Source organism: Monomorium pharaonis, chromosome 1, assembly GCF_013373865.1.
Source record: "Monomorium pharaonis isolate MP-MQ-018 chromosome 1, ASM1337386v2, whole genome shotgun sequence".
In the NCBI taxonomy this organism is placed as follows: domain Eukaryota; kingdom Metazoa; phylum Arthropoda; class Insecta; order Hymenoptera; family Formicidae; genus Monomorium; species Monomorium pharaonis.
In genome coordinates, this window is record NC_050467.1 from 39,323,316 (window position 1) to 39,350,726 (window position 27,411).

The following is a 27,411-nucleotide window of genomic DNA, read 5'->3' on the forward strand; positions in this document are numbered from 1 at the left end:
GTATTATGTTTCGTTACACTAATGCTTCCATTTATCATCGTTCTAAAGCAGGATTAACGCTAAGCGCGGGCATCTTATTTCCGGACTCTAAACGCAACGAAAGCTCGGATATCTCGCTGGAAGGATGGAGTTATCGAGTTCACTGTCTCGCGGATGGAGTAAGTTAGCACCGGTCACGCTAGTCGCGTTATTGCAACACGATACTCAATGGGGGTTGCAGGGAGAGGTGAGAGGGGAGAGCGCGAAGAAGTAAAACGGAGAAGGGACGTCGGAAACGTCGCAAAAAAGGGGAAAAACAAGAGGCCGCGCGAGCGGCAGGAGAAACAAGAATAGGTGAGAGGGAGAGGCGGCGCGCGAGGCCCATCTATATTTTCTCCTCTTTTTCTTTTTCATCCGTGCAAGAAACGTATTATGCGAGCAGATCGAATCGCGGTGGCGGCCCCCCTTAATGCATGACGCAGCGCCGAAGGGTGCGCGCGCTGCACCTTGCATCCTGGCTGCACCCTGCACACGTATTCGATTGGGTGCACTGCGTCGCAACGCAATAATATCGTAACGATCCATCACACCTCCGCCGTCAATAAAACATCTGGCAGGTTCTGTCACCCTCGCTCCTCGTCTCCCGCCGCTCCTACTCACTTTCTCCCATAGCTCTTCCTCTTCTCTTTTTTACTATCTGTTCCCTTTCGCTCTTATATTCGCGCTCGCATCTCCGCGCTCCTGCGTCTCCCTGCGATCCTTTTCTCTTCCCGACTCGCACTCCAACCACGTATTCGCCACGTTCGCCTATTTATTTGATTTTTTCTTCCTCCTGCCGTTCTTCTCGTCGTCCTCTCGCCGTCCCGTCGCTCTTTTTTGTGCGTCTCATTTTCTCTCCTCTCGCCCAACCAACCATCCTCCCACCCGTATATTTTTTCTATCAGCCTTTCCGCCCCGTTCCACGTTCATTCGTTTTCCCTTCTGCGCTGTCCCTCGCTCTCTCTCTCTCTCTCTCTCTCACTCTCTCACACACAACACACACATTCGTGTCCCGTGTCTACGCCGGCGTCAGGAAAAAGCATCCGCGTCACGAGCCCCGTCGACTGACTTTTTGTCCCTTCGTGGGTCACCGCAGGTATTAATGATTCCGTCCGTGCTGCTATGAATCGAGACACGCATGCACGAACCGTGCGCCCACCCGACACGTGCTTATCCCGCGCACCCGTTGCCGTGAGAAAGCGTATTCGTCGAATGTCAAGCGCAGGCACGATCCTCACGTAAATGAGCATTGAATTGGAATACTTTCGCAAGTGGGTGCACAAAGGGAATCGCGCGATGGCGGCGGTATGTGTGTGTGTGTGTGTATGTGTGTGCGCGAGGAAATACTGTCTACACTTCGTGACCGTCAGTCGGATTAATAAGTTTCGCCGTCCGGGATATATTTTAATGCAGTTAATACGTACTAATTTAATTACATTGTACGTTAATTACGCGCAACCGGGAAATAAACATCAAATTGAATTTTACAAAGGATGTTTCTGGGGATGAAAGATATGCGCTCGCGCTTTACGCACTCGGTTATTGCCGAGCTTCTCGCAGGGTGTAACTGATGTTGTAATCGTATAAATCGATAATACGAGAACGAATGAATGTTTACTTCTGTTATTTTTTACGATGCAATCGGAAACGTTACAAGTGTAAACATTTTTTTCTTGTTACACTCTTGCAAAAAAAAAAAAATATATATATATATATAACTGTTATTTATATAGAGAAACGCTTTCGATCTGAGGTTTTCATTTTTCTCCATTTATAGCCTTTTTAATACGAAACCTTCAGCTACCGAATCAAATTTCTCATCTGAAATTGCATTGGAATAACATATCAATTTTCGTCCGTAGCATTTTGATACCGCGGATTTTCTCTTGTCGATGCGTTAACCTGTCGGCGTTCGTTACTAAAAAGTAGAACACAAGATAGACAAAGCGAGAGTTATTACTCGCTTCCATAGCTCCCAACTCCTTTCTATATCCGCACGACGTTAGGCTGTAGCTTCAGTTGCGTGCATTTTCTAATTATTACGCTCGTACGTGCATCTGCTATCTGACATGCAAACGGTCCGCATGAGCGCATACGATGTGTCGAGCGATATGAGAACATTAAGGTTAATGGTCATATATAACATTTCTTGGTATCCGGTTCTCGCAAATCCTCTAATTAGAGATACTCGGCGACGCCTCCACGGAAAGCAATTTCTTGCATCACGAGTCAATGAAAAGGTAGTCGGGAGGTGCGTAACAGAGGTAGAACGAGACAGGAAGGAGAAAAACTGAAATAGAGGAAGGAGAGGAAGCGAAAAGCGAGCAAATGCGAGAAACATCGGACAAAGGGGCAGAGAGAAGAGGCAAGACGGACTGTGCGAGAAGGCGAGGAAATATCAGGCAGCAATCACCGGGGCGTGAGTTCGGTCCCTCCCACAAGACTGCGGCGTCCAGTCTGTCATTCATTCGAATTAATCTCTTGAATGTTTCATCGACCATAAAACTTACCGCTTTATAACCATGCCGCAAATAATAAAACACTCGAATGAAGTCGCTTGGCTTCGTCCCGTACTGCGAGGCTTCAACGCACAAAATTAACGAGTACGCCGTATAACATCGTCATTCGGGGTCGTTGAAAACGTCATATTTTACGATTCGTTACAAAATATCGCGAGTGTCATTCGCGAGCATCGTTTGCGAAAGAGAAAGTACATAACAGTTAATGGTGATACCGATTATTAGGAATTATTTGAAAAAAAAGTTCAACGTATTTGTGATGCATGTAAATTTTGATAAATTTGTAACAATACTTGGAGATTAAAGATAGTTCGTCAAGTTGCTTCATAGATTCTTAAAAATTGCTACATAAAATATTCTTACTTATATACATATATAATCCACCGTTCAATTATTTAAATATTACTTAGCGATGCGATGAAGCACTCAAAATATAATTCATATATAAATTAGTTGCAAAATATATAAATTTAGGTATAAAATTTGGAGCTTTTCATTTACCTTCATTAATAAAACATCGTATGAGAAATAGAGCGATCTGCTCTTGCCTCGGCGAGTGCATCTTTGATCGCGTGCAATTTCGAGAAATTAATTGAAATGATTCAGTTGACTTACTGAAGCCACCGTCATGCTGACTCTCGAGTAACAGAATTCCAACGCTCTGCAACGGCAGCATCCCTATCGTGTTATAAATCAACTCCACTGACATGGCTACTTTGACCCTCGCGTGGCATGAGGGTGCCAATGCACTCCAAAACAATTTGTATTTACGAGTTTCGTTCGCCCTCCGAGTTCGGTAAAACCCGCGTAGAATTCATGAAAAATCCCGCGAATTGTCTCGACAGTGGAGTAACGTGATTAATTTGGCATTTCAAGTAGACATTGTGCGAGATAGCGAATGTGCGAAATACACCATTAATTTTACCTCTTGGCGTTAAAAATGGAATCAAACAATGGATGTTTAATTGAGGATGTTTGACTGAACCCAAATCTAATGTTACAAATTTATTATTTTGTTAAAATAAATATTCTCCACCGTACTTTCATTATGCAAATATAATCTATATTCGAATATTAAAATTATTAATTTTTTTCAATATTATAATAGTACGAAAAATATTAATAAAATGAGAAATATATTTTATTCAAAAATATGCATTTTATATATATGAATTTTGATTTAAAATTTTCTAGCGATATTATTTATACACGATATCATGCAAAATCAGAAATATTAAGTTAATGTTTCATAAAGTTTTCAAAAGGCGCATAATGAGGAACGTCTTCACAGCTTCGCTCCCCTTATAATAGATATATATTCGAGAGAAATGTTCTCATGAAATCTACGCCCTATTTGCGACCTTACTAGGGGTGGACGGATCTGTACGCGGCAATAAAACTAAAGTCGATGACATGCATAATATAGTGGGAGATATAAAACTGGCGACAAGCCGACGTAAGACCAAGCCGGCAGGGAAAGAATGAATTTTTAAAAGACTGGTCGTGTTAGAGTACGACATTCCGACTTTGTTTGATCCTTGTTGCTTTTTTATACTTTTATGGAGGTAGTTGTTTTCTTAAAAAACAAAGTTTTTATCCAATACGTGTAATAATGAAAGAGGAATGGCGTATTTTATGTATATCTTCTTAACTGTGCGTGTAAGGTAAGAGACAGTTAATTATAAATAAAGTTGAATTACATTATTTAGTATAAAATACTTAATTCGATGCAGATGTGATCTGTTTGGATAACATTAAACTAGTATATAAAAGTATTACAATCATATTAACAATTCTTATTAAAACACGATGTTTTAAGGAAAAAATTTCGAGTTTTTTTAAAGATACGGTCGTTAAGCGTCGACGTTATTACTGGAGTTTACGAAGTTGAATTTTAATTCCTTAAAAGTTCGAACGAGGCCACGAGAGAATGCAATAAATTAGTTCGTAATGAACGTTCGATAACTTTAGTATCTGCGGTTAAAAGTGCGCACTGTTCTGATATCAAATATAATAGAAATACTAAAATGCAGATAACTGTGTGAACGTTTTTAAGTTTATATAAAGTACTTTCTGTGATGGAATAATTTTTTTCTACACTTTTCTGTAATAATTTGGCTCGTTTCCACTATTTTCAAAGTTAATATAAAGAAAAAAAGATTACAGTAATATTGTAATAAAAATATGGCTCTACACACAAGAAAATATGATGTAATATTGTTTATAAAATATAAAAAAATATATAACGTTATTTTTTCATCTTATAAAGTTATGATTATAACTTTTAAATATGTATGACATTTATTCGCAACATTCTTAAACCTATTATACGAATCAATGCATCTCTTCTTAAATCAGTATAAACTGATAGACCCATCAGCAACCAAATGTACCAAACATTTTAAGTCTCTACCTGTTGAAGCAACCGGCATACAAAGTACGGCTTTAGGGCCTCGGCTAAATTTTACACTATGTGCACTCTCCCGAATTGCACATCGCATTCATATGGCGCACGCGGCGTGTAGCACGCATCCCAAAGATCTTCAAATGCACGCAGGGAAAATATTATTTCCTAAGAACAGGGCCTTGCTTTGTGAACGAGACAGTTTGGAGTGCGTCTGTCAGAGAGCAGATGTTAGGGACACACGAGTGGCGTTGAATCATAGATTTCTAGATTACAGGGTGACCAGAGGGAAAGCGGAAAAGGACTTCGTTGAAACGCGAGAGGAGGATGAGAGGGTGCGAGCGAAATGAGAGGGAGAGACGGATATGGGGGTAAACCGGCGGAGAAAACGGGTGGGCTAGAGAGTTGATTTAGCGGAGTCTGTTGCTGACGAGTCGACTCTGTAATTTTGTTACTTCATTTTTCCCGAGGAATGAAATCGTTGGTTGGAGTGAAAGCGCGAGAAAGAGGCGCCGGGAATGCTCCAGATTTGTCCGGGCGATCGCCGAGTGAAGAAAATATAAAACGTTCAATTGGAGCGTCGACGGAGCGATATTTTTCCTTATCAGCAACAACGTTTTAAAGCTGCGCCAGCTTTTCATATAATAATTTTACAATGCGTATGTGTGCATTTTCAACAAAATTAACGTAACGCGGTATGTGCAACGCGATGTCCAAAGCGCGTCATATGTTTCGGTATCCTCTGATCGGCCAGTGTCGAATTTGCACTGTCGCATTTTTCCTGCTTTTCCCCGCTCACGAAATTAATGTTGATTAATAAGATATAATTGGATAGCGACAAACGCCACTGCGAAACGCCATCCCAACGTATACTTTACATATAAACCGGAACCCACACCACGGAGCGCGGCACACACGGCCGGCATAAATTTTTTAATAAAATTTATTTCTGACAGCAAAGTGACACGGAGCGGCGAGTTTTTATTCCATTAATTATTGGAATACCTGAACGTCGGGCGATTTTATCTGCGTACCAGAAATTTTAGCTAGCAAGCGTTTCGATACCAGCATATGGCACTTTGCTGATTGCAAAAGGCCACAATGGTGGACCAGCGCGACAGTACTTTTGCCGGAATCGACCGTATTACGATGGCCGTGCGAGAAGCCTGAAATATTGTAGCAATAAAATTCCAAAGGACAAGAGTAATTTCATCGCGATGTACGTCAAAGAAGCGATCGATACATATCTTCCGCTAATTTTTACGCCGCGGAATGTTAAATGTTTTATCATATCCTACTTTTCTTGTTGGTCATAATTACGATTTCATACTTTTCTCTTCTTTTTTTTTTTGTTGGAACTGTTTCAGTGGCCAGAGGTTCATAAATAGTGAAGAGAGTGTCAAGTTTCTTTCGCGTTCTTTCGACGTGGCGCGTCGGACTGAATTTTTAAGCCGGTCTCTTATTTTCAGACGTGGCGATTAATTTTCAACTCCGAACGAGCTGATGAACGATGGAACGAGCGTAGTATGGCAACGAGAAGGACAGCATGGAAAGAGGAGAGAACGATGACAGCAGCACTTTGATGTCACGAAACTCGATTAAAAATCTCTACTCCCCTCGCAATGGATTACAGACGTGTACGCACGTCGGAAGAGGTTTTGGATGAAGTTTATTTCTTCGCGTGTTTGACATCTTATAAGTTAGCGGAACGAAATGAGCAAAATCAATTGTTCATAATATTTTTATTTGTTGCTCATTTGCTGCTAAAAAGTTGCAAAAGAAAAAAATGTGTTGCTCTGTTAGTTTTTTTTAAATCAATGTTCCGCTAAAAGAACACTGAGAAAAGTATCTGGTAAAAGACCAGAATTCTGATGAATAATCATATGATCAGATTTCTGGTTAATCTCACCAGATATTTTTCTCAGTAAAGATTAATTTAGCGGAATAATATATAAAAAATAATACAATTATACGTAATAATAATATGGGAATTTGTTGCAAATTTGTTGCTAAAGAAATATGATCTTGCATGTTTGTTTTTATTTATTGTTTAAATAAAATTTGGAAGCAATAAATTGAATTTCTTTAGCGATAAATTAGCAACACATTCCCATATTATTACATATAATTTTATTATTTTTTATATACTGTTCCACTAACTTAAATCTTCCTTTAGCGGAATATTTAAAAAAAAAACCATTAGAGCAAGAAATGTTTTTCTTTCGCAACCTTTTAGCAAGAAATGAGCAACAAGTAATATTATTAACAATTGATTCTGCTCATTTTTTTCCGCTAACTTATAAGACGTAATACAGCTTGCTACATTAGCGCAAGATGCTACATTAGACAAGACTTTTTTTATCTCACTAAAAATAAATAAACTCTAAGCTCAGTTGCTTAATTCACAAACCGTAAATACCCGCGTGTTAATCCGCTGGAGCGAAGAACGCGGGCCGACTGCTGCCGCAAGATAACGGACAGTCCCTGGCTCGGCACGATGGGCACGTCCGAGCGAACAAAACGGTAAATACACAACGACAGTGCGTGCGCGTATCACGCGCGAAACGGGAAACGATTCACGGTGGATCCGTTTTAATTTCAATTTCGATCACCGCGCGCGATATCCACGCCGGCCATTAACGTGCATGCGCGCATAACGAACAGACGCAGCCGCTCGCATCGCCGATGGCCGATCGAATGTAAATCGTGAATAAACAGAAGATCGATGCGATCCGCGGGGGCGAGTGTTTATTTTGATCGCGCGATTCGCTCTCGACGAGGGCGTTCTTTTCGATGATGCGGCGATGATGAAACTTGCCGTAATCTCGCATTACACGCACATCGAAATATTTCGCGCTGGAATAATCGGGACGTTCGTTCTATTGACGGAAGTCTCGATATGTAACTATTATTAATCGAAGCGGAAAATGGTAATGAGGATGATGACGAGAGTAAAACGCCTGGCGTTTTGTATCGCGAACGATAATGGTCTTGTATACATCTCTACGGAATCTACGGAACTCCGATTGGATTAAATAAGTAAAGCAGGAATGTAATTATCGATCCTAATGAGTGTACCGGTATCACGGCAGAAGCAAATAAAACAGCGTTATTAACGCGCCGTAATCCCCGTCGCTTGTTCGCACAGCGACGGCAGCACGGAGCCTTGTTTAAATTCGAAAAGCAGTCACTAGAAGCTCTTGATAGTTACGCGATGCAATGTGTGCGCTCCTGTTACGAAACGGCAATAAGACCAAGTTGTAGTCAATATAGTTGAACTGGGTAGAGCTGGAAGAGAGAAAGAGAAGAAGAGAGGAGAGGGGGCAAAGATAGAGCAAGAGATATAGCAAAAGGGTAGTGCAGGAACAACAAGGATGAAGAGAGTAAGGCAATAGCATTTCCGGTATGGCGTCTATGTCTTCGCAACCTACAGCCCGAGGCTACCTTTCTCAATAATAAGTTTCGCATTATACTGCAACTCTTCTGTTTGCATCTCCGAGTTCAAGGGGATCGTTTCCCAACACTCTCTCTCCCTCTCTCTCTCTCTCTCACTCTCTCGTTTTCTCTTGTAGTATTTAGTGAGATTTAACAGCAAAAAAAATTCATTTCAGAGATAAAAAAATGTTTTCAATATTAAAATTAAAGAAATTAAATCTATGTTAAGAAGATTCGGTGTACAAAGGCTAAAGAAAGCAATGCTTTTGCTTAAAGAAAGCCTAAAAAAAGTAATATATCATAATTGTAATCTGGATATAACAGTAGATTAATACAAAAAAAGAATGTCTTTTAGAATTATAAAATATATAAATATTACATTTTACTATTAAATTTAACCATGGACTGACGTTTTAAGAAATTAGTGAAAGAGACAAACGACTTTCGCTGATGGATTATTTTTCCCAATAAGAAGTTTTGTCTTTGCCTCAAAGGTATACTTTTGTAAGTCTGTTAAGTATTTTAATTTTATTATATTTAATTGTTACACAGAAAAAAAATGTAATACAGCCAATAACATATGTGATTGAGAGCTGCCAACTATATAAAATACTCAATACAATAATATTTGCTATTAATGCAAGTACAATGTTGATACTGCAATAGCATATATTATTGTATTGAGTATATTTTTAATTGGCAGCCCGCAATAACATATCTTATTGAATATATTACTTTTTTTTTTCAGTGTACTCAACTGCTCAATAAGTATTGTGTTATTGGAAAAAGCATGATAATAAATAATTAATTATTTACATTACATGGTAATAAATAAAAAATAAATAATTAAAATATTTAAAACCCCGGACGCACCAATTTTAAACACTTTCAAAATATGTGCTTTTTATTACAAAACAGCTGATGGATAGCAATTGGTTGATGTAGTAGTAAACTTTGCAAGTAATGTAAATATAAATACTTTTACAATGGAAATATTATAGCTAATATCGATATCTATAATAACAATCAGTAGTGTAATGCAATTAAGTAGTGTAATACAATTTATAAAAATTGTTTCGAGTAACTGATAGCAGTAGTTATATCATTTATTCAAACTAATTATATTTTCAAATTCATAGAGTCCGAAAGCAGTCTATTGCAAAATTAGCTTTTTTTGAGCACGGAACTCTATGAACATGAGCAATTTATTAATAAGATTTATTAATAAAGAAGCAACTCACTTACCGAGAAGTATTTTAAAAGCTGTAGCAGCATTACCTCTCTATTTGTGTCCTGAAGGGGGCAAATTATTTGTCTTGCCATAAAACCTCTGATAAAGCCCATATTTGTCAATAAAGATGGTAAATCCTCATTAGTGCTGCTAATAAAAATATTATATATTATACAATTCTTTAATAGATATTTTTACTTCACGAAAGAAATATTTAACTTACGGGATAGAATGTTCAGATATGCCATTTTTGATGAACGCTGCCGTCTTTCTGATAAAATTTCTATATCTTCAAAACTCTTTTTATTAACGTTACTTATATCTGTTTTTTTTCTGGTCTTGTCTATGGTCAACAGTACTGAAATGATATAATTCAATATTGAAATAAGAAATATTCAAGAATATTAAAAAATAAAAGATAAATAAATTTACTCACCAGCCGATGAATCGATGAGGTTTTCCTCGTTCGCACACACACACTCGCAACACGATTACAGATGCTAACGACGCGAGCCGCAACTACTTTGTACGCCAATTAATGACGTCGGCTCGGTTCGGCGATGCCTTCCGCGAGGAACTTTGCTCTCCGAGGAAAGAACACGAGAAACGCGACGAGAGCGGAGACGGGGACAGACCGCGACACGACGACGCGACGAAAAACTCCGGTGATTTTGGCGTCAATTTCCCACAGACGGAAGACAAGAGGGGAAAGGGGCGCGAGGGACGCGATCACTTTATACGTCGACTTAATGTTTTCGACTCGGCTCGGCATCCCCGGCGATGCCGTCCGCGGGCAAACTCGCTCTCGACCGACGAGAGGACACGAGGAACGCGACAAGAGGACACGACGAGATCTTACCTCACGACACTGACGAAACAATGGCGACGACGCGACACTTCGTTGCGTATGCAACACACCGGTCGTCCCGCGACGACACTCTCGACGATTCCTCGCGTGTCGATAAGAAATACGAATAAAGTGCCCGATGGGAGACGAATTACGACACTAATACGTCCCGATGATCAACGTCGATCGCGAACTCGCCACGCCAAAGAACGCGCGACGCGGAAGGATTACTCCGATTACTGCGTATCGACCGGAAATGGGCACGGATCACGACTCGGCGCGAGCGCGGCCGACCACCACCGAGTCAGGGGGGAGTCGGCGCGCTTCGGTGGTGGTCGGCCGCGCTCGCGCCGAGTCGTGATCCGTGCCCGTTTCCGGTCGATATGCAGTAATCGGAGTAATCCTTCCGCGTCGCGCGTTCTTTGGCGTGGCGAGTTCGCGATCGACGTTAATCATCGGGACGTATTAGTATCGTAATTCGTCCCCCATTAGGCTTTTTATTCGTATTTTTTATCGACACGCGAGGGATCGTCGGGATGTCGGGAGTATCGTCGCGGGACGATCGGTGTGTTGCATACGCAACGAAGTGTCGCGTCGCCGCCATTGTTTCGTCGTTTCAGTGTCGTGAGGTAAGATCTCGTCGCGTTTCTCGCGTCCTCTCGTCGCGTTCCTCGCGTCCTCTCGTCGCGTTCCTCGCGTCCTCTTGTCGCGTTCCTCGCGTCCTTTCCTCGGAGAGCAAAGTTCCTCGCGGAAAGCATCGGCGAACCGAGCCAACATCATTAATTGGCGTACAAAGTAGTTGCGTCTCGCGTCGTTGCATCTCTGATCGTGTTGCGAGTGTGTGCGTGTGTGCGAACGAGGAAAACCTCATCGATTCATCGGCTGGTGAGTAAATTTATTTATCATTTTTTTAAATATTCTTGAATATTTCTTATTTCAATATCAAATTATATCATTTCAGTACTGTTGAGCATAGACAAGACCAGAAAAAAAACAAATATAAGTAACGTTGAAAAGAATTTTGAAGATATATAAATTTCATTAGAAAGACAGCAGCATTCATTGACAAATTCTGAAATATGGGATTTTTGTGCCATTGGAAGTTTTGTGCCATGACAAACAATTAGGACACATATGTTACATGAGAGGTGATGCTGCTGCTGCATGCTGCTGCGGCTTTTAAAATGCTTCTTGGTAAGTGAGTTGCTTCCATCTTATTAATAAATTGCTTTTGTCTATAGAGTTTTATGCTCAAAAAAGCTCATTTTGCAACAGGCTGAGTGCTATCGGATTCTATGGGTTTGAAAATATAATTAGTTTGAATAAATGATATAACTATTGTTATCATTTACTCGAAACAATTTTTATAAATTGCATTACACGACTTAACTGCTTGTTATCACAGATATCGATATTAGCTATAATATTTCCATTGTGAAAGTATTTATATTATTTTTATATTATTTACAAAGTTTACTACTACGTAAACCGATTGCTCTCTATCAGCTTTTTTGTAATAAAAAGCACATATTTTGAAAGTGTTTAAAATTTGTCTGGGAAAATTATGTACGTCCGGGGTTTTAAATATTTTAATTATTTATTTTTTATTTATGACCATGTAATGTAAATAATTAATTATTTATTACCATGCTTTTTCCAATAGTACGACACTTATTGAGCAGTTGAGTAACAATTAAATATAATAAAATTAAAATACTTAACAGACTTACAAAAGTATACCCTTGAGGCAAAGACAAAACTTCTCATTGGGAAAAATAATCCATCAGCGAAAGTCGTTTGTCTCTTTCACCTTTCAGATCTAGTAGTGCTTTTCGTCGAAAATTGTAAGTTCCCAATTTCTTAAAACGTCAGTCCAGTCAGTGGTTTCCGACTTATTTTCAGCCAGATTTGAAATTTTTTTAAAGTTTAAATTTGGAAGCAATAAATTGAATATTTCTTTAGCAACAAATTTCCATGTTATTACATATAATTTTATTATTTTTTATATATTGTTCCGCTAACTTAATCTTTCTTTAGCGGAACATTGGTTTTTAAAAAAACTATCAGAGCAACACATTTTTTTCTTTTGCAACAAATAATATTAACAAATGAGCAACAAATAATATTAACAATTGATTCTGCTCATTTTGTTTTGTTACTTATAAGACATATGTTAATAAATTAATATTTGCACTGTGGTTTCGTTTCACTATTGTTTTTTAATTATTACAGCTATATTGTCCGATTTATTTTAATTTACAAGTATTATAAATTATTATTAATGAGGTTGATTATAGCTCTTCGATCACGTTTGGTAACACTTTGAGTCGTACTACTTTCACCTGCGTCACGCACTTAAACGACAACGCTTAGGGGCTTAAGTGCTCTGAGTCATTTACAAATCAACGCGTCGTTTTTTGCTAGATGGCCCGAGGACTATCGGTTTTTGAATGCGTCCCTTGATAACTTAGACTCGTTATATATTATTCTAGCCGGTTTCTTGAATTTTTTCGAAGATTCTCGTAGCGTTGCTTATAGACAATGTCGTGGGGTTCGTATGTGTGCGTGACGGGCAACGGTCGAATTTTGCGACGAATGCTTTTTTCTTAGATGGCCGGGGTGATGTCACCCCGAGCCTAGATACGTAACAATGCCTAGAAACATCATTATTACAAGTTAATTGATAAATAATTAGTCCCTTTTCAATCTTTTATCTTATAATCATACACCGTTTTCTTCCTTTATTTTCTAGCGGTCTGACGGATTTAGAATAACCGGAATGTTCTGAGAATTAAGTGTTAAACTGTACCATTGTCGAGATAGAGCCAGCCAAAAGTTTCGTCCGAAAAACACGAGTGAGAGAAGAACTTGGAGCAGCTTGTAAAATACGTAGGCAGATTTTGAATCAGTTAGAGTGCATTCACTCACGTGTCTCGTATAACGCCGGGGTTACAACGAGCTCTGTTTTCAGACCACGTGTAATAACATGCAGGGCAAACATGGCATGCAAGTCCTGCATGCACAAACAAAGCGTGTATATAGTCCACGCGCGTTACAATCTTAGGACAAATAATGCGAAGCGTACAACGACGTTTGCTATCGACGTCGGCTTTTAATCATAATAATAATAATAAAAGAAAGATGACGTCGAAACGATAATTAAAGCCATAGAGGGTAGCGTCGAACAATTAAAGCGCTTGATAAATTTGCGATCTGTAGCGAAATATCGAGTAACAAAAAGCTCGCGTATCATGCAGAATTTATGAGGGAAACGTTCGCGACGCGTCGTCGCACGGAATGTTACACGCTGCGATTGGAAAAGCGCAAAACTCGCGCGCGTGTTACTACTCATCGCTGTATATAACGTTTGTGTAAACTCCGAGGCTGGAGCCTCTGCATCTACCTACAATCGCGTCTCTCTCCATCCATTTTGCCACATAAATAAATATCCATTGTTTCGTATCATTCGCGGTGGGTAACGAGTCTAATATCGTTGTCGTCGTCGTCGTCGTCGCCGGCGGTGTTTCGTTGCTTTCTCGCGTATGCGCGACGCGAATGAAATGTAGCCCGAGCACAATGAAAGACTCACGATCTCGTCTCGCTTTTATTGCGGTAAACCTTCGCGGCGCGACCCCCGCGGCCACGTGTAACCCTACACCCCCTTTCCCGGGCGATATACGGTGTATATGAATACGGACTTCGACGTACGTACACGGCGGTCGTAAATTCTTATAAACTTTATACCTCCTTAATCCTCGAGAATTAAGGGGCATATGTCGCCGCGAAGCGAATTGTAAAAAATTGTCGAAACCCCCCCTTCTCGGGGGCGCGGTCCACCCCTACGCCGGGGCCATTTCCTCTATGGTCACCCTTCTTGCTCAACGTCCCGCGCTCCCCCTCCCCCGTTTCCATGGTGAACCTCTGCCCCCGTGCTCTCGCGTCACATTCGTTTTTACGGGCTTCTGCCTCGGAACGGGAGACGAGAGGCGAGAGATGTGTACCGCGCGCTGGAACGTCCTGAGGAACAACTCGATCTGAATAATGTGCCATTGTTTCCCTCCTCCCCTACCCTCATAATTTACATTGCGATTCTCCGCGGATAATTCGACGGATGATGTTCGGTCATCGAGAAATACGTATCGGCTAGATTCGATTAAAGGATGAATAATTTAAGGTCATTTTACATTATATGATTATGCTTTATTATCGAATGAATAATAAAATAATATCGATGTTTTAAGAAACATCGCTTGCAGCCGGAATTATCTAATTTATGTCGCATATCCATGTTAAGTGGATTCTCGGTGGAATTGCTAATACGTTTTCTACATCGTACTTTAATTTCCTAAATTCCGTCAAGTTACGAATATCTTTACAGCGATACATACGTACGACTAACTGTCTCAGGTAGTCTTACATGATATTAATTCGCTATTTGCAGTGATTGACATGGGATTCTTGCTTCTCATTATCCATTTATAGATAGTCACGCGAGTTCGTCGATCTTTTCCCGAGGATCTTGAACTCTGCTCAGGAGTATCGATCTCTTATTCTATAGTTACGCTACACGACAGCGTCTCTATTTTGAATTCTACCTGTCGGCAAAGTACCCGGGTATAAGGCGATATTGTTACCGTCATGTAAAGCTCACCTGTTTGATAACGCGACCTCGGTATATACGAAGCATTCGATTGACATATCATCGTGCAATTTGTCGCGGTGATTGGCTAACAGTGATCACGTGATCTCTTTTATCATTAAGGATATGAAACCATTATGTGTTGCAGGTACTAATAACAGAAAAAGAAATTTCAATCCAGAGATACTATCATTTCCGAACGATAATCGCATCGACCCTTAACGCTTTCTCGCAATTTTTCACTGTCGGTTGTATACTTTTTTTTCCTCTTCTTGAGAAAGCGCGTACTAGACTCGGCAAAATGACGAGAGAAGGAAGGACCATCGGTGTCACCGGAAACAGCAGGTCAGCGAGACGGAAGGTACTCTGTTGCTGAGGCAACCCGGCTAAAAGAACACGCGCGACCCTTGTCCGAGAGAGCGAAGGAGAGTTTCCTCCCCCGTTCCATCCTTCCTTTTACTCGTCGTCCGTCCGTTACGCCTTACCCCGACTTTCTTCTAAAGACTGCTAACGACCGAATCCGCCGAGAACACTGATCACGATAGCTCGGTACTCATACAAAAAGCCACAAACTTTCCTCAATACAAAATATAGCACTTGGAGAAATTTCAAAAAAATTAAATAAATTTGGCTTCTTATTTATTCGTGTCTTTAACGATTTTAGAACAGTTGAAATACGCGAACACTTTAATAGATAATTTTACATTCTTAATAGAAATAGGTAAATTATCTAAATCGATTATTCTACTTTGTGTGCACTGTTACTTCAAATTTTTCAAGAATTTTAGAAAAATTCGTGTCTCTATTGAAAAACAAAAATTAGAAATAGAATGACAAATTTTATTTATTAATCAAGAATGCAGTAGAAGTTATATTAAGCTGTTATTTTAAAGAGTTTATCTTTTTCTCTTTTTGTAGTACAGAGACATTACAGGCTTGAAATTGATCTATATACCTATCAAAGAAAGTAATACATTTTTTACCTTTTTCTTAGCTAGAATAAACGGATACAGTCTTCGCCGTATCTTAGATGATACGCGAAAGAAGACAATCGCTTTTCTATGGTATTTATTGCTTATTAACTGTAACAATGTGATTAAAAAAGACTCGCTAAACTTGATCGGCGATAAAGACTTCCTTTTCCGTCTTTTATGTTTCTTTTGAACGTTCCATCTTATTTTTCCTTACCTCACTATCTTTCCCATCGGTTTCTAACTATAGAATCGTTCGAAATGGCGATCATTGTTAACGCCCGTTAGAAATTAGTGCCGCATGTTTCCTTTCCAAGAAAAAATTTCGAAATCGTCAAATTTATTTTTATAAAACACTATATTAGTATTATGACTTCTAAAAGAAAAATAAACTAATGTATTATCGCAAAAAAATATAACTAAAAGTATAAATATATTTGGTTATATATATTCTTTCTTCTGTATTAATTTATAATTAAATTTTTTACAATTTTTTGTTATGAATATTGATCACCTAAAAAGTATTAAATTTGAAATAGCATAACGCACTTTTTTGGCAAAATAATATCTTATATAAAAAATATATAATTTGAAATATACAATTTTTTAATTTTTCTTTTTTGTAATATAAAAAATATTTTTAATTTGCACATGTTTATGTAAGAATATATGAAAGGAACACATGAAAGATCTAAAGTCATGAAACTCCCGAGCCGATATTAAGAGATTAAGAAATACGTAGACATCGTAATTTCTTTTCATGCAGTATAAAACGCAAAAAATTCTCTGCATTTTCTTCGAAATATCGACAGCATGTTTTATAGCATAAAAGATGACGGATGACGATAGTATTATGGTGAACGTTTTGATAAGATCTTAAGAAATTTATTGGTGCTTTTTTTTTTTCAATCTTTTATTACAATTACGGCCTGATTCTCATGATGCAGATTTTTCGTATACCTTCCGTTGTTTGTATAATAATGAAAATAACTCGCGTATTATTTTGTAGAAAGACGACTTTATCCTCAGCCCCTTCGATCGAGGATAACTCTGGAGTGACATGACGAACGGAATAATACCGTCTTTACGAGAATAGCGACAATATCCGTCGGTTTTTCTTTCTCGCGTTTCTCGGGAATTGCCAAGTTCGGACGATGATCCTAGCGAAATTCCAATTTGTCTAACGTGATAGGAATGTCTTGTTGCGAAAATTCTCAGGAGGAATTTTCAACAAGACGCTTATAAAAGTGGATGATGATTTCAAATCTTATTCTAATATTTAGAGAGAGGTATCAGCTTATTACGTATATGTATTGGAGTATCATGTAAAAATTCTGTGACTTTAAAAAGATACTAAATATTTTAAACACAAAATTGCGCTTGGAATTTCCTGGTCGAAATAGTTAGGGGTCCTAAAAGCTCAAGTTTTATTACTTTTTATACAGATCTACCCCTGAGAAAGCGTGTCCTTGAGAGGGACGTCTACCGTTGTCGAGGAGAATGGGGTAGGCCAGTCTCTACGCAAGGATTGGATTCTTTCATTGAATTGCAAAGCAGCGTTCGGCAAATTTAACGCTGGATCGGAGGGATCGCGTTCACCGTTCCCGGAGGTCGTCGCCGACTACCCGACGTCGACGTCGACGTCGACGTCGACGGACGACACGACGGCCGTGCGAACGCCGATGTCGTTTTCTCTCGACGCGGCGAGGAACGAGGGTGGAAATTCAATCCGGAGTGCCAATTATCGCGGAGAATCGGATACCGTCTTGGCCAAGGGGGAGGAGTTGCGCAAGGGGGTGTTAAGACGTCGAGGCGGAAACATAACGTTTTGCGTCACTGCACCTCGCCGTCATTGATTACGTATTGCATTATAATACAACGGAAATCGTTAACGTCTATAACACTTGCGTCAAGCAGTGTTTTGTTTCTTAAGCGAAATTGAACAAAATAAGACTTTAGTCAAGTATACGATGCAGTAAATGAGATAGACATAATGCATGGCTTTTGCAAAACTCGCTAATTCTCTACGAAAGATTAGTATAGTAATGAAAGACAGTTAAACAAAAATAGAAGTAATTTTATTTTGACACGATTAACCTGTCTAAGCCTTCAAAATTAAATCATATCTACGAGTGGTGGGCAGCATGATAAAGAGGTCTCATTTTGTTTGCACTTTGGCAGTAATTAAGCTGAAAAATCTCCGTCGATGTTATATGTGACGTGCAAACGTGACGTGGCAGTGAAAAGGGTGAAAAGGTTGCCAATTACGATTGTAAATCGGCTTTCTACAACGGCTCCCGTACTCATCCAACGACTCGTCACTGCGATGCTAATGACAGTTATTACCCGGCTTTAACTACACCGTGTCGGATCACGTACACGTATCGCGACGCGAAAAACCCCTCTTTAAGCATCGTCGCTCAGCTTACTCGCCGACTTCGTCCGACTACCGTGCGAAACGCAGGTAGAGAAGCCAGCAGGTGGAGATGGGCGAAACGAGCAAAAGGGTTATTCATGCAAAGGGCGGAGCAAAAGAGAAAGAGAGAGAGAATGCGATGCTGCCGACCTTCAGTAACGATGCAATAACATTACCATTGAGGTTCAAAGCCAAATGAATGGATGTATTCCACGTGTGCACGAGAATCCAGGAAGGCGTCCCGCATACAGCAACGGCGAGAGCGGAGAAAATAAAAGGGCGTGCTCTCACCGCTTCGTAATAGTCTGCGTTACCTCTGTCCCGTTGCTTTTGTCTGCGCATCGCGTTTTCTCTATCTCCCCCCCCCCCCTCTCTCTCTCTGATGATCTTTTATCGTTCTCTTCTCACTATTTTCTCTTTCTCAACGCGTGCGAGACGCTCGCTTACCCTTCGTTTTTCGTTTGCGCCTGTTCCTACGTGCGTTCTTGTTTTGTCCGTTCCGGTACTCTTCATCCACTTTTACTAAATTGGTTTAAATCTAACGCATATCTTTTAAATATGTATGTTATGTTTAAATTTGCCGTGTCTTTCATGACATTTGAGAGTCTCAGAAAATCTAGAGAAAACATTTTGAGCGAGGCAGAAAGATGAAAGCCTCGTGAATTGTTATCAATGGTACGGATCTAGATAATTATTGTAGCACCATTTTGGCAAAATCCTATTTTCGTTTCTTCCTCGCCATATTGATAACTAAACATAAACGTTAGCTAAATGTCTATAAAGGAGAATTTGGTGTGCTTTAAACCGTTCTCGTTTCGCTGTATTTGTTGGACGATGCGAGCATTTCGGTCGCCATAAAAGCTGGCTATGTTGCATGCACGCTGGATACAACCGGCGAGGAAGCGAGAAGAGCGAGAACACGGCGATGCAAGTTCCCGGTCGCATTGTGCATTGGAAGCTGAACGCGTTTTCTGTAACTGTGGCGAGCAGAATTAGACTATGTTTATATAATACATTTCGCGTGTGCTCCCGAGTTGCAACGCGAAGCGCCATCCCGGTCCATTTCTATTGTCTTTGTACATTATTTACGGAAGTTCGATCGCGCTCAGAATTATCTTCGCTTAGAGCCAATGACATCTATTTGTCTTCAAGCCGCGTGGACGTTGCTCGTTATTCGAAAACCGTAGGGGTTCCTTTCATTTCGAGTTTACACTTTCCTTGAGGGTGTATCGCCGAAGAAAATAGTGTTTTTCCGTCGCTTTGCAAATTGTAATTTGCGTACATCAAGGCGAACTTACGCACAAAGATAGCGATAATGAAAGTAAGCATTAAACGGTCGTCGCGATAAAGGAACTTTTTGGTCGCGAGAGAGAGAAAGAGAGAGAGAGAGAGAGAGAGAGAGACGGATAGCAGGGCAAATATTATTCTATGCCGTTGCCGTCGTTGCGCGCTTCCCGGTTTTTGAAAGGACGAACGTATTATTGTACCCGCTTGTGGTACGGCAACGCCAAGTCAAAAACCTGTCATTTATAAGGGTCATAAAGGCGGAATTAGTAGGCAAAATTGGACATGCGTACCGTTCCCCCATGAAGGGTTATTTTCATCCGCGCCATATGTCATTAAAGACTATTTGGAATTTTGTTGCGTGCTGATTGCGACGAATGTTTCGTACGGAAACATCGCGCGTATACGTACGGAAAGAGGTGGCGAAAGACGAGGGATATTCACGCTGTTCATCGCCGCCCGATATGGCGATGAATCAGTTCCCGGAAATATGTTTGAGCCGTTGCTCTCTTGATCACAATCGCACACGCGTGCATGTAATTTTCTTTCGTCGCGGGAGAAGACGGGGGGGATATAATGCGGTAAACTGTTACCTAGAACTTGCCGATAAATCACAATGCACACCTTCACTTATCTGACACAATTGGAATCGACTTCTCTAGAATTCTCTGACGACGATTAGTGTTTACCCTATATAAAGCAACTCGTTATTCACAGCTATAATAGCTGAACAGAAATAGCTTCTCATTTCTCGTTTATTAGAATAGTACACACAACTTAGAATATATAACTTTTATTACGTTTTTCAAGATAGCTGCATATTGATTGTTCTTAATCACAAGATAGTATACAATATACACACGAAATTTTGCAAGTCTATTTTGAAAATAACTCTACCGGTGCATAACACATTGGCGATACAATTTCTCATTGATAAATAATCGCGAACAATACGAAAATGTCTCTCGAAATTAATTTTACCCCTTTTAACGGAAGATTTAATAAACACCCCACCTCGCACGCATATCGCGATCCCTTTTGCCGTAAGTGCACCCTTCGACATCGCCCTTCCGCGTCACGGCGTCGAGGGGTTCTTTTAGCGTCGGAGGGCTTTTTTGTGGTAATTTTTATGGCGCACGACGGAGAAAGAACCACGGGGAGATCAAGGATTTTCCTTGGAAGATATACCATGAAAATGTTACGATTCATTTCCCATTGGACAATTATGTCATGAAATGATCTCGGGGGAGCATGATAAACGATCGAAGAATGTCGCCGTTAATTTTTCGAGTATGCACGGAATGTTCGGTAATTTTGGGTATGCTCCGTGAAATTGGTGATGTATAATGCAGTTGCCATGATGTAAATTTTACGCTTGCAAAGCTGGAGCATTGATTTATATTCTGAATAAATACTTTTATATAAAAGTATTTTATGCTTTTTTTTTAGCTTAACTATATCGTTACATTTGTTTAATCCATTCTGACAAATGTGTGTAAGGGTTACATAAAAAACATGTGATAAATAATAAAAAATTTGAGAAAGGATGTGTTTTGGCAATGTTATTCTACTTAATAATTTCGTGGTATAATTTCTATTTTAAATATTTCATATCTGTCAATGTGCCAAAAAGGATAAAAAAAATCCGATTACTAATTTCATCATTTACATTAGCAAACAGAAATGAAGTTCACGTGTATACGTACATCATGTGCGAGTAATATATGCGTCTGTGTGGCTTCCTGCCGCGAATGAGTAATTAGCTTATGCGCGTTTCATATTAAATTTAAGAAGTGATAGCTGGGGTAACGCTTTCGCGAGCGAGTTTGATATCACCGAGTATAATTTACCGATTTAAATATTTAACGTGCGTAAATGGTACATGCCAGTACCGGATAACTTGTTTACCTTTTACACCATGTCGAATCGAGCCTGCAAACATTGGAACACTCTCTTTCTCCCACTCTCTCTCGATTTAGTATTATAAATTTTGCCTGTTTTATTATCATTATGATATTTATAATCATTTTTTGCACAAGTTAACTTTAAGTCATTCATATTAGCTTTTTTCTTTCATATTGTATCAGTACATTTTTTTACAGGCAGTTCAATCTTATTCTAATCGACTATCGATTTCCAAAATTCTCTTTCTCATTCTTTATCTTTTGTATGGAAAAAGTATCGATACGAAAAGCTCGTCCATTGCAGCTACTAGTTAGCAGCGTATCAAATATTTACTTAACCGTTAATGTCAATTATTACATGTCGGTGGATAAGTAAAAAAGCAAATACGTTTTCGTATGCAGAGGAAACGAAACGGGTCCGGCTTTTTCCGCCGCACTTTTAAAAGCCGATCGCGCCGAGTCCGTCATGGGCTTTTCGTGCGGAAATGAAAAACGAGGGTGGAGAAACGAATTGATGGACTGGCACGTACCGCGTAAAATCGCAGCTCCACCTGACGATTTGAGCGAAGGGGCTAACGAACTGACGCCTGATAGATCGTAAATGTCGTTTGTGCGGTAGTCGAGTACTAATTTCATTACGTCAAATTATAATTATGTTTTCGAAAACGAACCATTTGATTTAACAAAGTTGGGTCTACAGGCATTTTTAATTATAATTAATTTTGCAGCTCGTAAACAGTATTAGTGTTTGGCTAACTTATCGGGAGGGGATGAAGAAGTCCATAAAGAAGATTTGTGGTCTATAAAACACTCGAAATGACCCAATCGATGCGCAATCGCATTATTCGCCCTTTCGCCCAGCGTGCTTTATCTCCTCTGATTCGCGTAGCGTGATCGCTCGAAGCGATCGACGATTAGATCTTATTAAGCAACGTCGAAAGCCCACACAGGCATCGCACATTCAATCGTATTGACGTGTCGGACTGTGGGATCTTCTAGCCAGGGGATTGACCGATCGTCGTCGATTACGCGATAAATGCACTCTTTTGTGAAAGGCGTGTCTGCTTGTGCGTAGGGTGAAGCACCCTCCTGCTAACGTGTGCGTTATATTATTACTATTGATAAAATTACTTCTGCTCTGACAAATAATTTTTCTAAATATTCGTAGCAATTTCGCATACGTAACTACGTTATAACATAAATCTATTATGTTGTAGATGGATTTGTCTTATCTCTAGATCATTTTTAATGCTTCATCTTTATTTGTTCGTATATAAATATTTCAAATTCACATTTTAAATCATGTTTCCAATTGCCTATCGAGAAATTTGAATAATACAACACAGAGTTTATGCGTAATCGAATCGCTAAATCAAATTTGGTTTAATTGCTCAAGATTATTCGGGAGGAGAAGAACAGATCCGCTGATCGTTTACATTTTCATCCTCTCATTATTTTATTTTTATGATAAGGTCAGTTTGTCGTCGGGACAGTTCTTAACTTCGTACCAGGAAGTAGAGGGCTTTCATGGTGGCGCCGAGTTGGTGCGCGAGCGAGGCGAGATACTTGCTCCGTCCGTACGGATGGTCAGACGAGTTTAATCTCTTTCGGATTAATCATAAGCCCTCGCCGATCTTTGCTGCTGCCGCCGAGATAGGTAAAAGACCACCCGAGGTTTGAAGCAGGTATGCCCGAAGCGGTGCAGCCAAAGGGAAAACGAAGAGTGAAAAGAATTGCAAGAATAAGAAGGAAGAAGCGAGAAGTTAGAGAAAGAGACCGAAGAGGAAGAAGAAGAAGAAGAAAGACATGAGAAGGAAGAAGCGATGGCAGATGGTTCACGGAAGAGATGGTACTGCCGGTGCTGTTGCTGGTAGTGGTGATGGTGGTGGTGGTGGTGGTGGTCGAGGAGAGGAGACGCTTCCGGGAGCCAAGAAGTACTTTCAACCACTTGCGTTCAATTACTAGTGCCGAGGTTATGGCGGCCTTCTCGTGTCGAGGCCGTATAGGAGTGGTCCGCTTTTCTTCTTCACTTTGGCGCTCACGATCTGTTCTTCTCTCTCCTCGATTCGCTGCATCTTTCTCTTTCCTCGACTCTTCCCTAGAGTCTTCGACGCTAGTCTATACCTTGGCCCTTTCCTTTTGTCCACGTTCTGTCCGGCTATTGCGTTCAAGGTATCGTTGGGCAAGCGCTGTCCAAGTTTACCCGAGACTGCGCGCCATTTGAAGCACATCTAATTGACCAGGTTTTAATGAAAATGATCCCCTGGGCTACTTTGGCCGTTTGCTATGTTCCTTTTATTATAGCAGTTGAATTCACGACGGTCAATGCGACGTTGACTATTTACTTGATTTTTCTTTGTTAAGCGATTGCGCACGTTTATTTGTTCTTAATGCCATATCGTAAAACGCAGACGGAATATTTTGCGAATATTTGTAATACACTACAAAGCATAGAAAAATGTCGACTAATACAGATCTTTCCCTAATTGTCGGATATTTATTCGATTGACTATTTCATAAGAGCATGTAATTTATACTTATATAGGATTTGTCAAAATATATATAGTGGAATTCAAAGAATACAAATATTAAATCCTTATTTTGTTTTGTTTAAGACTATTTTGAGACGATTTGTAAGAATCGTTGTATATTTTTTTCACATGCTTAAATTTTTAAATAGTATTTCTCAAATCGACTTATAAATTATCGCTTATAAATTATATTTGCAAACATTACAGAAAAAATGTAAAAAAAAAATAATAAAATAATATCCATTAAATCAGTTTAGCTGTGTTAAATGGAAAGCAAACAAAAGATTAAATATTGGATTCGTTGTTCAATTAAAAAGTAAGCTTCAGAGTTTCCTGACGATAAGAATTAATTAAACAGCAGCAAGCACTTCATTATCTGACGCAACGATCGTAAAGTATTAAAACCTGTTTTGTTGGCGCAAAGGCTCGTTCCATTGGAATGTTACCAGTTTGAGAAGCCTCCTTTAATTGTTGAAGAAAAGTATTTAATAAAGCGCGGGAAAAACGACACTCGGGTAAGATTCCGTTCCTACGAACCGCTGCTAACATCGGGAATTTACAAATACCAGGCACATAAAACCTTCTGTAAGCCCACACCGTCGCGTCGAACGGAAAGTTCGGATTCGATCGAGCGCGCAAAATATACCTGCTCGTTTGAAATCCGAGCGTGTCGCTCCCAGGATGATTTGGGCGTAGGGTTTCCGAGCGCGGGATAAACCGAGGGTCGAAATTTCGATGCCACGGCGGGAAATGTCACGAATTACAATAATTACACGAACGTCTAATAAGCGGTTTCTTTCATCCAAATTACAGCTGCAACCGCCGAGTGCGGGCACCTGTAAAACCGCCGGGACAGTCACCGACATTTTCCTTCCCGCGATCGTGATCATCAATGACCACAAATTGGACGTTACGACGCATCGTTAGCGAGACTCGATTTGTCGTATAATTTTTTACTCTCTCAGGATATTGATCGGCTTTGAATTGTCTATGTTGTACATAAAGTTAAATTTCCTGTCTGCTTTTAGACGAGAAATTACTGTAAGATGTTTATAGAGAAAATACATTTGTTTCAACTTTCACCTATTGTTTATGTATTTGTTAAATACAATCTAGATAAAAAATGGTACATCCCTAAATATATTTATATACTGTTTTTAAATAAATTTAAATCCCAAAACAATATGTAAGAAATTATCTGAAACGTTAATATTGTAAGCATTCAAATTATTGAAATTATATAAAATTTCGCAAAATTAATTAAAATATTTTTTCTGTCTTTTAGGCTGTAGCTTCGTGGAAAAGGCTGTAGAAAGACGTTAGAAATAAAGGACATGCAGAAAAATGGAGAAGTGCATCTCAATTCGAACAAATTCACGGTTAAAACAGGTCGACATCCAAGTGCGCTTCGTTTAACTCTGTGTTACGTTCCTTAATTCTCTGGGTCTCTGCACTGTGAAAAGTAAGTTGTTTACCATGCATCCTTTCCCTATGTATCCCGGCCGCTCAGCGCAGCTACGGTTACGGGTATGCTTTTGTCTCTCCGCGGAGCGACGGCGGAACTATTTAAATTAATCAACATGGAAACCTTAATCTCGCCCGACGTCTTAATCCCAGCTTCAATTTGCGCGCGACTCGGGCTTCTCTTCCTCTTAAACTTTCCATCCACCCTACCGAACCGAGCCTCGTTCAGCGGCGCGTCTTTCACAGAACAGGAAGCCAAATTTAAAATATTTTTTTCTTCCCCGGAATGTATTCTCGTTGTTCTTGTTTAGAGTACAAAATTTTTACGTGATTATTTTATGATAAAGTTGTTAGAGGGTGAGCTAAAATTGAGTCTCGTAATTAATTTTCCTATATTTTCGTAAAATACCTATAAAAATTAATATATTGTTTATGATTTGTATATAATTTTTTGTCCCGTAAAAGAGAAAGAGAGAAATTTATAATTTTAATTAATCAAGAAAAAGAGATAAAACAACATACACATATAATGACATTTTCGGCAATTAATTTAATTTTTCATTTATTTTAAAATTACAATTATTATCAAAAGTAAGAAAGAAAAACAAAAATTAATCTATTTATGTAAGTATTTGTTTTTATTAAAACAAAGAAATTTTAATTTTGAAATACATTCAATCTAATAATTTGTTTTAAACAGTAGATTTAATCACTTATTATAATCTTTTTATTCATGAAAATGAATAATAATTTATACTTTGTAAAATTAAAAGTTTGTAATATATGTATATATTTTGATATATACAATGATTGTTAAACTGACGCTTCATTATACAAAACTTTATTTTGAATATCTCATCTTCCATTATATCTTTTTATTCGTAATAATGATTATAGATACGGGACTTAAATGTAGACAAAAGAGAGATAAGAGAGATAACGTGCATGATGAAAAACTGACACGTGTGCTGATTATGTTCCGTTATCGCGGGTTTGCGAGTTACAAATTTTATATGCGAGCACGGTCCGCTTTTTAATATTTATCTCTTTCTTCCCCTTTTTTTTGATATACCTGGGGTTGAGGCCCACTTAATTTATTAAGTAGCGCAGCGCGACGAAAGCTACCTTAGAATGAAGAGCGTCGAGAAAAGGCTTCGGGGAAAGTAAGATAGATATCAGTTTTTGTAGTTTTTTTTTGAGATGAGGAATCTGTCGGTGCTGGTTAAAATTACGTTTCGTGACGGAAACGCGTTAATAATTGAGTTTAAATCAGTTATTCGCATTGCGAGTTGCTACGCTGTACATATTAATGACACACAATGTAATAAATATTATTTGATATGTTTGTTAATAAATATTACATTTTTATAAGATCTAAAATATATTAAAAATATAAAAACTGTAATATTTATTAGCGAAAATATCAGATTGTGCACTTGCACGAGCATATTCGAGATGGCTCCTCCATCCAGCAACTCGTCAGACAACTTTCTTTTTTTTGCGGCTGATATTTTCATTACTAACTGCAGTATTTTTTATAAGATATTTTATGTTATTAATTTTAAAACGATATCACGCCGTGTATCATTGAGTTTCGGTTAACGTCGCACCGGAAGATACGGGGGTATCGAAATTATCGACCACGATTGGATTTTCCTTAAGTATGAGATCTTTATTATAATTTTCGAAGGTTGACAAAGAGAGACCGACTCTCCCCGCTTTTCCCTGCTTCTCAGGGCCGATCCTAG

General features: G+C 39.1%; 1 protein-coding gene and 1 long non-coding RNA gene across 2 annotated transcripts in view; both read right to left on the reverse strand.

Moving 5' to 3' along the window:
- LOC105835246 (teneurin-a) overlaps positions 1-27,411 on the reverse strand; it is a 461,026-nt gene that overhangs the window by 102,612 nt on the left and 331,003 nt on the right.
- LOC118644287 lies at positions 9,112-10,747 on the reverse strand. The gene is made up of 2 exons (XR_004962100.1): positions 10,044-10,747; positions 9,112-9,965 (listed from the first exon to the last, which is right to left on the reverse strand). It is a non-coding gene; the product is annotated as an uncharacterized LOC118644287 (long non-coding RNA).